The following is a 14,800-nucleotide window of genomic DNA, read 5'->3' as shown; positions in this document are numbered from 1 at the left end:
GAAAAGATCAAGGTCATAGTTGCTATGAGTCCACCACGCACTCCAAAAGAGGTTCATAGCTTTATGTGATCAATAGGATACTATCGAAGGTTTATAAATGCTTTGGCGGAAAGAACGTTGCCATTAACAAATTTATTATCCTTTAGCTGTTCATTTGAATGGAGTGACCCTTGTAAGGTAACTTTCGAGGATGTGAAACAGGAGCTAGTAAAAGCACCCGTTTTAAAATCACCTAAAAGGAGTGAGGTGTTCTATATATTTTCAGCAGCCAACCATGCATAGTATCAGCTGCTGTTTAGCCCAAATTTGGGAGGAAAAGTGGTATCATCCGATAGCTTTTGCTAGTCTGAAATTGGGCATTTCATAGATCAATTATACCTACATGGAGAAGTTGTGTCTTGCGATGGTCTTTGGGACTAAGAAATTTAGGCACTACATCCTCTATGAAAAGGTAGTATTCTATACGAAGGCGGAAGGACTTAGATTGCTTATGAACAAGCTACAGCCACCTGATCATTTGGCAAAGTGGTTAATCACTTTGCAGGAGTTCGATTATGAGATTAAGAGTAAGCCACCCAGGTTGCAGGGTATTGTGGAATGCCTTGTGGATTTCGGGGAGCCGAAAGAGGTTTTGGCTGAAGAAAGTGATATTGAGGAAATGTTTAAAATTGATACAGCTTCTATCCCATCTTGGTATGCTGCTATTACACACTATTTATCAATAGGAGAGACTGGAGCTAGTTTGTCAAAGACTGAAAAGAGAAAAATTAAACAACAGGCTTTGAAGTTTTCCTTGATCACAGGGACACTATATCGGTAGGGTGTTGATGATATCTACCGCCGATGTGTGATGCCTGACGAGGTTCCTTTTATCTTGGAGGAGTGTCATGACTCTGCATGTGGAGGGCACTTCGCGGGACGGTTGACGGCGCAGAAGGCTTTACGAGCTGGATATTGGTGGCCATCCATCTTCCAAGATTCTTTTGAGTATGTTAAGAGGTGTGATACTTGTCAGAGACATGACAGTAGAGAGAATAGGAAACGCCCACTTACGCCTATCATGGTTATCCTTCCATTTGAGAAGTGGGGTATTGATTTTGTGGGTCCTATCACCCCATCGTCCACTACCTAGAAGAGGTATATTATGGTAGCAATTGATTATTTTACAAAATGGTCAGAAGCGCGGGCGATGAGGCAAGACAATGCAAAAGAGACTGCAAGTTTCCTTTTAAAGCAGATTATCTGTCGTTTCGGTCCACCAAAAGAATTAATGTCGGACCTTGGAACCCATTTTTTGAACAAAGTGATCAAAAGCTTGACAGAAGCTTAGCAAATCAAGCATAATAAAACAACTCCTTATAATCCGCAAGTAAATGGGCAGGTGGAAAGTACTAATAAGCAGCTTGTGGGTATCTTGTCTAAGATAGTCTCTGAGAAGAAACGAGACTGGGACAGGAAGCTGTATGTGGCAGTATGGGCGTACAATACAATGTTCAAGTGAGCTACTGGCCATACTCCATTTAAATTGGTTTATGGGGAAGAGTATGTGTTATCCCTCGAGATTGAATTGCCAACCATACAGTTTGCAATTAACCATTCTTTGGGAAATAAGGATTTCACGACCATAGCCCACCTGGATGAGCTGAAGTTGCAGAGCTTATTACACCAGGAGGTGGCTAAACGTCGGATGAAGCAGTTGCATGACCTTAGAGCGAAGAAATATACCTTCAAAAAAGGGCAATTAGTTCTGTATTACGATGCGCATAGGGAGTTGTTTCCAGGGAAGCTGAAACCTAAATGGGATGGCCCCTACAAGATTGTCAGGTTAGGGAAAAATAGGTCTACGGCCCTATTAGCCGATCTATAGGGAGTAGAGTTAAAAAATAAGGTTAATCTTAATAAGATTAAACCTTATTATTTCTGAGTATGCTGATACAAAGAAAATGCATTGTAGGTCCATGCTGGGGATGATCTGAGACCTGCAAAAGAGCTTAAAAGCTGGTTGATGGGACGGTTAATCCCTTATTTGGAGCACCCATATTTGGAGCAGAGATACCATCAAGGGAAACTTATCTGGTGGAGCAAAGGATACAAAGTGATTGAGCAAGAAGACGGAACCTTTGTGTGGGAGATCAAAGTCTTCTGCCATCACTGTTTACGACTGTTGACGAGTATCCCTATTGAGTTCAATGAATAAGGTGGGATGGAGCCATCAGTTCATCCTCTCAACATGCTAAACTTTTATTACCATAATTACGAATAGAGGAGTTCGCGATGGCAGGCTGTGTAAACCCATTGTAGACGTATACATTATATTTTGACGGAGCGTCTCGGGGACCTAATAAAAAAGGGAGTGCTGGAGTAGTAATCTGAGATCCCCGATGAAGAGTTACGATGAAGTTAGCTGCTTATCTCGGGGTAGGATTCACTAACAATATGGCAGAGTATAAAGCCTTGATTATGGGACTGCATATTGCCAAACAAGGTTGTATTCAGCGGTTGTTAGTAAAAGGGGATTCCCAGTTGATCCTGAATCAGCTAGATGGGACATACACAGTGCAGAATCCCATTCTTTGTATATATCATCGAACTGTTATGACCCTACTTGAGGAGTTTGAGAGAGTGTCTTTTCAGCCGATTCCACCTTACTAGAATCAGTTTGCAGATTCATTGGCAGATCTTTCTTATGAAAAAGACATTTTCTTTAATTGTGGTCCTAGTTTGGATATTGTTATCAATGATGAAACAGGACCCAGTTGCTTGTGGGGAATGTTATCAGAGCATGCAATATATGGCAGACGATTTGGGTGATGCAAAGAGTAGCCGAGACCCATCTACCGTTATTATCCTAGACCCATAGGTTGATTAGACAACATGTTATGTGTACGCCTCTTGCTATATATGCAGGAGGGATGGGTCATAACCTTATGTATTTAGTTTAGGGCTGGGAGCCCTGTGGTCTTCCTCCTTGGAAAGGAGCTTATTATTGTATATCTGTGCTATTCTAGGGAAGGATGTGTAGGTGCTATTCTATTTGATCTCGTTAGGCCAAGAGGGCCAGTGTTGTGAGGTTTTGAATGTTTTATTTCATTAGGCCAAGAGGGCCGATCAAGTTTTGTAGTAAAGTGCTTTATTTCATTAGGCCAAGAGGGCAGGTTTTCTGTTTAGTACAGGTGCGGTTAATGGTTGTTTGTTTTAGTTTTGTGCTAGATAGGTTTGAAGAAGAGCTTGGAAGGAGCCTTTTGTTGCGCGGAAGCTTCTCGTGGCCCTATCCAGGTGATATCTCTCCTTTATGAGTTCCGTGTCTCATGCTATTTGTGTTTGTGTACTTGTAGGGGATTTTCTTTTCTTGTTGGGGACCGGCGTCCGGCATGAAGTCCCAGGTTTAGGTTGGGTATGTTTGAGGGAGGCCTGAGTAGTCGTTTCCTCCTGTAAAGACATTGTCAGGCGTTGAAAGACCTATTTTAGAAGGGCATCCTAGTAACCCTGTTCTGCTAGCCTCCTAGGCAGCCGTTCCAAGAGTTCTTGTTAGTTGTGAGGCAGTTAGAGAAGCCTGTCGGAAGAAGAAAATAATGATGATAAAAAGAAACTCTGAATATCTTAAAGACAATAAATATATACAAAGGTGTGTAAAAAGGGGTTCTAACCCCTATAATAGAAAAGAAAAGAAAGGAAAATTTATAAATAGTTGATCATTGCCTTGCGACGGCCTGGTAGGTTCCTGGGGACGAGTCAGACCCGGGGCCGATGCCTTGTCTTCCTAGGGATGGCTTCTTGCTAGAAAAGAAGAAATTACGGAAGGTTGGAGCGAAAATAAAAGTGAGCATCAGAAAAGGATTAAGTGTCGCCTTGCGAGGGCTTGGTAGGTTCTTGGGTACCGAGACAGGACCTGAGGCCGCCGACGCCCTGTTCTCCTTGGGTCACTACGCTCAGCTCCCTCCTTTTTACATGCCCAAGTATGGAAATATACAAACCCTAAAAGAAGAAATGTGCTGATAGGAAATACCTCTTGATCAGGCTATAGGCGTCCTTGCCTAGTAGGAGCTCCTGGTTGTGTTTTCCTTAGTTAGGTAGGTAGTTCAGACCACCACTTAGGGCAACCTCTTTGATAGTTCTTTTTAGTTTGGTCGTGTTGGAGCAGTGGGTCAGTGACTAGCTTCGGACCTTTTATCAGATTATGCTCGGCCTACTCCTTGTGGATGTCATGCCTTGGTTCTATCAGGGGGTAGGGTGAGCATTGTGCTGTGTTTAGTATGTATTTATTTTGTATCAGTTTGATGCTTCCTTTGGTTGTTTTGTGCAAATCTATTATGGGATTCGACGGGCTGAGTCGCCCTATCCCGTGGTCGCCAATGAGAGCAGAATTTTGATGTCGAGAAGTGCTTAAAAATAGCTAAAAATTACGAATATCAAGGGAAAAATATTCAACGTCGAAGGTGGCAGCTCGACCTAAGACGATTTTAAGTGTCAAAGTGCTTTAAAGGCGCCCGATCGACACTTGTTGAACTTTGATAATTTTTCAGACTGCCATGCGGGTTGTCAGGACTTACCAGCCAATGAGGGATGTCAAGCCGAACGCCCAGGATTTTTCAGAGCTCGATTCAGACACCGAACGGAGAAATGGCCACAAGTTGGGCAAGATGCGAAGGGGTGGACATTAGAGTGGTCAAGTGGCAAGTGACCTTTGGGAGCCCCCCAAACTTTTAATGTAGCATGTAATTTTGGCAAGAAGTCGTGGAGAGAGAAACGTGGGGGGGAGCATGGCCAGACAGGCGCCGAAAATTGCGCCCCCAATCATGGGATGGAGATGCCAGCCTCAAAGCAACCATTGCAATTGACATTACCCCCGGTCTACCCTCTGCCTGCTGATCTTATCGCCGTCTCTCGCCCGTCAAATGGTGGCCTCAATGGAGATCTCTGATTTCATTCTTTCTCTCTCCTCCCTCTCTCTCTCTTAAGGGGTTGTTCTTGTGTGGAAGAAGACAATGAAGAATGATGGAGCAAAGCTTGTCCGGATGAGACCGAATTGCTTCCGGGTGGATGAAGACATGAAGAGTGCTGATTTTGAAGATGTTGGACATTGAATGAGGGCTGACACGCAGCCCCATAGCAAAACCGAGATCCCGAGACACAAAGCCTAAGCGGTAATTCAATTTTTATGAAGAAAAAATGAGTGTTTATGCTATTTGGGTGATGAAATATTGTTCCCATGGGCTAATTATGCATTATGTTGTTGTTTGCTATGAGTTTGATCCGTTTATGCTCAGAAAATCAGAAAATCATAAGTGTTATGGCTGAAATTAATAGTATAAAACTCGTAAAACACGCGTTTAAGAGGCAAAATGGGGGTTTTTTGCAAAATAAAGGGGAAACATGAGATATAACATCAATAAAACCTAAAATTTTGCTGTCAAAGGACCTAAGGGCCACAACCCACAATCAATCTCAATTTCTAGTCATTTTTTATTGAAGATAATAGAGGAAAAATACCAAAAAATGGTGAAAAATGAGTTTTAAATGGGAGAAAATTAGGAAACGATAAAAGGAAAATTCCAAAAAATCACATAAGTGTTTGTGCAATGTATAATGAAGGTAGAGCATGAGGTTTGCCTTGGTTTACCCTCATTTCTATGTTTTTGTCAGTATTTATTGCTTTCTCTACAAAGAAATACACATAAAACGACTCTTATACCTATCAACGATTGCAAAATATTAAACGGTAGGGTGAGAAGGGAATTTGAGCATCAAAGTACAATCTTAAATCTGATTTATGTGTTGCATAATGGCTATAGGATGTTGTTTTAAAATAAAGGAAAAGGCAGCATGAGCATAAGGCTCGGTTTCTCTCCTCGTTTCAATACATAAACATTAGCATGGAAATCATGAAAAGATTGGTTTCGCACGATGCACAATGCTGATTTTCTATTGTTTGCACACTAAACCATTCACATTATGCACTATGCATGGTTCATGGTATCGAAGGAAAATCTTCTGGACTGCATAGCAATTGTTTTCTTAGGACTTTGACCCACGATTGAGAGTGTGAGGTTATCCCTTGCCGTAGGGTAGAGGGTCGAAAGGGACTGTGAAGTGAGAAAGCATGGTATATCTCCTGGAAATACGAGAAATATAAAGGAGAGGAGTTTGTGCTCGTTTTTGTTATATGTTTAGCAGCGTATCAAAGGGCCAATCCCTGAGATGTAGGAGAGCTGCAGTGGGGCTCCGACTCTTAGTCGGTGGAGTGCCTCCTATGTGTGTGTGATCGTGGCATTGCATAAGTACTTTGGGATATCCCTCTGAGGAGTTTTAGGGAAAGGTTGGACTATAAACTACAAACGCATGAATTAAGCTTTAGGGCAGTTTTTCCTTTAGCATTAGATTAATGCTCCTGGTCCGCGAGGCCGTGAGGGTGTTTGTGTGTCATGAGCATGAGGTCCGGCTAGTGCTATAGCCAGTGCCGGCCCATTTTAGGTCCCATCAATGCTTATGACGATTTTGTATTTTTATCCAATATGTAGTACAATGTTCACCTTCCCTTCTCCTCATGGGGAGATCCCATAACATTTAGGCATAATGCCTCATAATACACACATGGGGAAGCACCTCTCGGCTGAATGTCGTGGCTCCACTACGACTCTACTACACCTCGGGGACTAGCTCCAAGATGCATCGCTAACACATATAACATTCGCACAAACTCCACTGTTTCATAATTCAGTGTTCCAGGAGATTTCGATTTGCCTCACAAAAATTTTCCCAACAGAAGCACCCATCTAAACCTATAGCATATGTTTCCTGGCCTCTCAGCGTTGGTCAACGTTTATCAATCAATTGCAATGAACTCTAGGAGATACCACGTGGCATGCTTGATGCAAGGTGTATGACAATTGTGCACTACCATTTTATGTTTTTTTTAAAACTAGCCATGTGAGGTGCGGAAAACAGCCCTTTCATGAATTTTAACCAAGCGTTACGTGCTGCACTACTTTAGGGACTAGCACTGGAACTTCCGTGCTAGTAGTCACCTATATTTAATTATGGAATGATCCCTAAATGCTATGCACAAAGAGGAATTTAGAATTTTTATCTTTTTAGCAATTAGATCATCGCACAAACTTCATCCCCCCCTCACCGTTTAGGTGTTGCTGTGGTGCATAGGTATAAATGATTGTTTTGCGTCATTTTTGTAAATAAAAAATAATGAACACATACTATAACACAAAGAAAGAGGCCAAACTGAGGCTTAACCTCATTTTTTAACCTTGCCAAACATTCACGCACATAAATCTTATTTTTTCATATTTTTTAAGCACGAAAATCCCAATTTCCTCTATTTTTTGCTATATTTTCATATTTATTATTCATGGAAAATAGGTATTTTTTGATTTATTTGTATTGGCTTATTATTTTGACTGAAACCTAATATTTTCTCTAATTTTGTTCCATTTCCACCCCCTTTTCTCCAACTCAAAATTAAAAAAACCACCAATTTGCATTAAAAATGACATTTTGCAGGTTTTAAAGAATTAATGACCGCTCTAAATCATTACGGGTTTTGCATTTTTGTAGTTACATCCTTCAAACATGATGCAAACAAGGTTCAAACAAAAATTCATCGCATATGAACGACATTTGGACCATGAAACAACAAAAACAAGCAAATTTCTTTCTAAAATTGGAGCATACCGTGTCTTGCGTGTTGCAGGTATTTTAATAATTATTCTCAGCAGCCCACGGACTGACCAGCAACCATTCTTGAGTGTTGAACGTGTTTCCTTAGCCTCCTCTTCATCTTGAAGCAATCCGATCACAGCCAGACAAGCATTCTTCAGCCCCTCTTCTTCTTGATTTCCTGCACATGACTTGCCTCTATGTAGGAGAGAGAGGGAGGAGAGAGAAATGCTAGTTTTTTATCACTTGACTCAGTGCATCATTCCGCGCGTGGTCTAGATCGATTGGAGGCATAGAGAATCTTCATACCACAGCCAAGAGGGCTCCTCTCCATTCTCCTGATCAGAAAATGATGATGAAGAGGGGGAAAAATGGGGCGCAAAATCTGATGCCTCCACCCCCCCCCCCCCCCCCCCCATATTTCATATCGTGAGCTTTTTAAGCTCTTAATTAGAGCTTTAAGCTTTAAAGCTCAAAAAAACCTATTCATGACTTGGGTTTCACACTGCATGGAAGTGGATTTTTTTAGTTTTGAGGGGGCAAACGACATCGGATTCGAGATCCGTCTACATAGATGGTTTCGTGACGTCAAAATCTACAAAGCTGGGGCCTGTCACACTCTTCTCGGCTTCCAAATCCAGTAGTTGCTTCACAACCCCAAACCTTGCGGGGATTAAATGGGGGATCAAACGACCTCGGAATTGAGATCTGAGACTTGCATTGGATTTCTGATGTCGATTTGCATCTAGGAAAACTCCAGCTCAACCATCCGCCATCATTTGATTCTCCATGAAGATTAGCACTAGCGCTTTAGGGACTTGCCGCTTAAAATCGTACTAATTGTCACCACGGCCTTTGACGAAGTCTATTTTTCCCCTGATATTCGTAATTTTTGGCTATTTTTAAGCACTTCTCGGCATAAAAAATCATTTGTCATTGGCGACCACGGGATAGGGCGACTCAGCCCCTCGAATCCCACGAATAGATATGCACAAAAAACAACCATAGAAAGCATCAAGCTGATACAAAAAAGACACAACACAATACATCACAGCTCATACCCTACTCTTTGACAAAACCAAGGCATGAAATCCACGAGGACTAGGCCCAGCATTAGTTGACAAAAGGCTCGAAGCTAGTCACTAACCAACTGCTGCAACATAGCCAAGCTAAAAAGAACTATCAAAGAGGTTGCCCTAAGTGGTGGTCTGACCTACCTTCCTGACTAAGGACAACTCAACCAGGAGCTCCCACTAGGTGATAACTCCTATAGCCTAATAAAAAAATAGTATCTCTTTTAGCATAGTTTTTCCCTTTTAGGCTTTTATTTTTCCACACTCGGGCGTGTAAAAAGGAGGGAGCTGAGCGTAGTGACCCAAGGAGAACAGGGCATCGACCTCAGGTCCTGTCTCGATACCCAAAAACCTACCAAGCCCTCGCAAGGTGACACTTAATCCTTTTCTAATGCTCACTTTTATTTTCACTCCAACCTTCTTATATTCTTTATTTTCCAGCTAGATGTTATCCCTAGGAAGACAAGGCATCGGCCCTAGATCTTGTCTCATCCCCAAGAACCTACCAGGCCTTCGCAAGGTGATAAACAACAGCTGAAGGATTTTTCTTTCTTTCCTTTTCTATTTTTATAGGGGTCAAATCCCTTTTTACACACCTTTGTATATTCATATATTGTCTTTTAGATCTTTAGGGTTTTGTCTCTTTCCATCATTATTTTAGTAGGCCTCTCTAACTACCTCACAACTAACAGGAACTCCTAGAGCAGCTGCCTAGCAGGTCAGCAGAACAGGGTCACTAGAACTCCCATTTGAAACAGGTCTTTTAATGCTTAACAATGCCTTGCAGGAGAAAATGACTACTCATACCTCCCCCAGACATACCTAACCTAAACCTGGGACTTCATGCCTCGATTGTCGGTCCCCAACAAGAAAGAAACCCTCACACGCACATATATCATTAATTGCTTAAGGGAAAAACTCGAAAAGGGAACGAAACCACTTGGAATGGCCACAAGAAGCTCCTTTGCAGCAACGCCTCCCTCCAGCGACTTCGTCAACCTGTATGGCGCAATCACTAAAACAACAAAGCATTAAACGTACGTGTACCAAACAGAGATATGGCCCTCTTGGCCTAAAGAAATAACACTTTTCACTACAAACTAACTAGCCCTCTTGGCCTAAAGAGAGAGATTATTAAAACCCCTGAAAACAACTGGCCCTCTTGGCCTAAAGAAATCAGCTATTAACTACTTAAAGCAACTGGACCTCTTAGCCTAAAATGGATAGTTCATTCTAATCCATGCAATATATGATCTCCTTGGCAAATACAGCACATCCTATCAAACTAATCAGGATAGCATAAAATAGGAGGACTAGCCTCATGCTCCTCATGCTCGTCAGCTAAAAGCTTGATCTACACTCTTTATATATTCACTAGTCCAAGCCTTTCTACTGATATCTCAGTAATAATGGCCATCTCTTCTTGGGTACTATGAGCTAAATGAATCACATCATTAGGTTGATATATCTCATCCCCTTGGTCGTCATTCAAACGGATCGCATGTCCCAACTTTCCAGTAACTCCTCCTACATGGAGAATCATGGATTTATGATCATTCAACTCTTCTCTAATTGGACCATTACATATGTCAATGATATGATCCAAACTAGACAAAGCTTCAAGCCTAGACTCATCACGTAGATGCATCTCAAGGCGGCGGTAACAATTGTCAGATGTCGCATTATGGCCTTTAGTCGCATCCTCTTGGGAATCCATCAAAGCATGTCCACATGCGATTCCTGGCCCTTCGTCTAACACAGCAATAGTATTTTTAAGGGTTTTTGGTCTCCAAACCCATCTCATATTCCTTTTCATATTCTTAGACTGCCTCATCTGCCCACATTGGACCAATGGACTCACTGTGGATTTATCATCATTACCAGATGGCCTCACAGCCTTATGGCTTCTATTTAGTATAGGTGGACCTTTGGCATGCCGCATCTTCTCTACATGAGATGTCTTTACTTGCCTTTGCCCACTTTGCAATAATTGCTTAGCCATAGGAACCATGCTTTTACTAAAAGGAATAGCATCTACTCGAAAGCATGATTCATCTATAAATTGAAAAGGTCTCTCAAGAGCCTTACTAGGAGCACAACTAGAACCACTCATAGAATGCTCATCTAAGCTTGTAGACCTAATGGTTCTATCAATTCCACCATCACAACTACCTCTCATGGAAGTGTTGCAAGCCTTGATGGGACTTACTGGGCTTGGAATCTTTTTATCCCAGAGGATATATTATCCCTACTATTGCCATTTTTTGCTTGGAGATTTTGGCTACCAAGGTTCCTCTCATAAGCTGCCTTGGTATCAACAAGTGAGCTGTCTCCTTGTAGAAATGGTTGGAAGCTAGGATGCACTTGTACTGAGCGGGGAAAACTCCAAAAGTTTTCCCAACATCTCTGAATATGTCCCTCATAATCAATGGCATGCATCTTTGCTTCCCTTAATATGACTTAGGATTCCACAGTCCCACTTAGATTTGCATGTTAATCTCTAAGCCACTCAAAAAGAGCTCACGTAGCACATCACCTGGAAATGCAGTAGCTCTTCTTGGCCAAAGCCTCAGAATATCATCAAAGGCTCTAGCATATTCTTTAACAGAAGGATAGGACTCTTGCCTAATCTGCATCAGCTGCCCTAAAACTTGGGTCATAGGCACCTTCTTCTCATATTCATCTAAAAATTGATCACTCAACTCCTCAAAGGATCTAATAGACCCCCTTGGGAGGCTCCAGTACCATTTTCTAGCCTCTCCCTTTAGGGTACTTGAGAATACGAGCATCCGATGAATATCATTGAATCCACTTGCAAGGCAAGTTAGGCCGTATTCTCGTAAATGCACAATTGGATCCTCATTAACCAGCCCATGAAACAATGGGAGATCCCTATAAGGAGGAGGGCATTTAGTCCTTTCCTTCAGGATCAGCACTGGGCCATTAAAATCCTCATATTCATGACCTAACTCTAGTGTCTTGGGGTCTCCAACCTCTTCCATTTCCACATTTACTGGTGTAGGAAGGTTAATATCATCCTTGCTATCCCTTTCTGCCAACTCACAGAGTGGTCTGGGGAGTCCTATGCTATGCACTAAGGAGTCTACTCCATCGCTTGATGTTGGTAATTTAGTAATTCTATCCTCATTTTCTATTGTTTCCCTAGAATCGGAGGTAGGTCCTAATAGAACCTTCCTTTCTAATAAGGGTTTTCCACATATGTAGATATCGTCCAATGCTTTATGGATCTCCAAAATTGTGCTTTGGAACCCAATTGCATCAGGCCCTAGCATCGGAGGTATCTCCTGCTCATAGGCATATATTACTTTAACTAATGGCATCATAGTCTTTTCCTCCAAAAACTTATCGCTTTTGAGGATCACAAACCACTGTGTCATCCTAACATCACTTTTACCCCCTAATCTTTCCTCTAGCTCCCATGTCATCTCTCATGATTACTCCATGTGTATTTCCCCATAGTGACCCAAACTCCAGCATGGTGTCACTTTCAAAGCAAAGGGTAAAGTAATCAGCTACATTTCTAGCCAAAGATCCCACTAAACCATTTAGAATGGACAAGGTATCTTTAGGGTTACGAGGATTCCTTGGTTTCATCATCATGTTCATGGATAAAACTTTAATCCGCCTATTTTAGCATCCACCTCTTCAAGGTGGCTATCAACTATATAATAAAGCTAACAGGTCCCTTATAAGACCAAGATTCAAAAACCACCACTTATAAGCAGCTCCAGGCAGATGCACCACTGATGGGACCTAAAATGGGCTGGCACTGGCTATGGCACTAGCCAGACCTCATGCATACGACAGACAACCCCACCACATGGCCTCGCAGGCCAGGAGCATCTAAAACTCACTTTGCACTAAATGCTTATGACGATTTTGCGTTTGTATCAAATATGTAGTCGAACGTTCACCTTCCCTTCTCCTTAGAGGGAGATCCCATAACATATAGGCATAATGCCTCGTAATACACACATGGGGAAGCACCTCTCAGCTGAATGCCACAGCTCCACTGCGACTCTCCTACAACTCGGGGATTAGCCCCAAGATGCATCGCTAACACATATAACATTCGCACAAACTCCACTCTTTCATAATTCAGTGTTCCAGGAGATTTTGATTTGCCTCACAAAATTTTCCCCAATGGAAGCACCCGTCTAAACCCACAGCTTAGGTTTCCTGTCCTCTCAGCATTGGTCAACGTTTATCAATCAATTACAATGAACTCTAGGAGATACCACGTGGCATGCTTGATGCAAGGTGTATGACAATTGTGCACAACCATTTTATGTTTTTTTAAAAACTAGCCATGTGAGGTGCGGAAAACAGCCCTTTCATGAATTTTAACTAAGCGTTACATGCTGCGCTGCTTTAGGGACTAGCACCGGAACTTCCGTGCTACTAGTCACCTATATTTAATTATGGAATGATCCCAAAATGCTATGCACAAAGAGGAAAATCAAAATTTGTATCTTTTCAGCAATTAGATTGTCGCACAGACTTCATCCCCCCCTCACCGTTTAAGTGTTGCTGCGGTGCATAGGTATAAATGATTGTTTTGTGTCATTTTTGTATATAAATAATAATAAACACATACTATAATACAAAGGATGAGACTAAACTAAAGCTTAACCTCATGCTTTAACCTTGCCAAACATTCACACACATAAATCTTATTTTTCCATATTTTTTGAGCACGAAACTCCCAATTTCCTCTATTTTGGCTATTTTTTCTATTTATTATTCATAGAAAATAGATATTTTTTGATTTATCTGTATTGGATTATTTTATTTTGACTGAAACTTAATATTTTCTTTGATTTTGTTTCATTTCCATCCCTTTTCTCCAACTCAAAATTGAAAAAAACCATTGATTTGAGTTAAAAATGATATTTTGTGGATTTTAAAGATTTAATAACAGCTCTAAATCATTACGGGTTCTACATTTTTGTAGTTACAGCCCTCAAATATGATGCAAACAAGGTTCAAACAAAAATTCATCGCATATGAACAACATTTGGACCATGAAACAACAAAAACGAGCAAATTTCTTCATAAAATTGGAGCATATGGCATGTCTTGCATATTGCAGGTTTTTTAATAATTATTCTGGGCAGCCCATGGACTTTCTGACAAGCAGCCATTCTTCAGTGCTGAGCCTGTTTCCTCAACCTCCTCTTCATCTTAAAGCAATCCGATCGGACAAGCATTCTTCAACCCCTCTTCTTCTTGATTTCTTGCACATGAATTACCTCTATGCAGGAGAGAGAGGGAGGAGAGAGAAAGACTGGTTTTTTATCTCTTGACTCAGTGCATCATTCCTCGCGTGGTCTAGAGCGATTGGAGGCGTAGAGAATCTTCATCCCACAGCCCCTCTCCATTCTTCTGATCAGAAAATGATGATGAAGGGGGGGGGGGAATGGGGCTCAAAAATCTGACCCCCTCCCCCCCCCCCCCCCCAATGTTTCATATTGTGAGCTTTTTAAGCTCTTAATTAGAGCTTTAAGCTTTAAAGCTCAAAAAAACCGGTTCATGACTTGGGTTTCACATTGCGCGGAAGTGGATTTTTCAGTTTTGAGAGGGCAAACGACATCGGATTCGAGATCTGTCTGGATGGGTGGTTCCATGACGTCGAAATCTACAAAGATGGGCCCCGTCAGGCTCTTCTCGGCTTCCAGATCCAGTAGCTGCTTCACAACCTTGAACCTTACAAGGATTAAATGGGGGATCAAACGACCTCAGAATTGAGATCCGAGACTTGCATTGGATTCCTGATGTCATTTTGCATCTATGAAAACTCTAGCTCAACCATTTGCCACCATTTGATTCTCCATGAAGACTAGCACTAGCGCTTTAGGGATGTGCCGCCTTCGAGGAAGTCTATTTTTCCCTTGATATTCGTAATTTTTGGCTATTTTTAAGCACTTCTTGGCATAAAAAATCATATGTCAACCCTGGAGTTATTGTTGCATTTGGCCCATCCCCAAATAGGTTTGGATAACATAGTTGCTATTGGACAAATCTCAAGGCATCGT

This window comes from Lygodium microphyllum, chromosome 16 (assembly GCF_053477565.2).
Source record: "Lygodium microphyllum isolate KBCC chromosome 16, Lygodium_microphyllum_v1.1.10, whole genome shotgun sequence".
Lineage (NCBI taxonomy): Eukaryota > Viridiplantae > Streptophyta > Polypodiopsida > Schizaeales > Lygodiaceae > Lygodium > Lygodium microphyllum.
Note: the sequence above shows the minus strand (reverse complement) of the source record.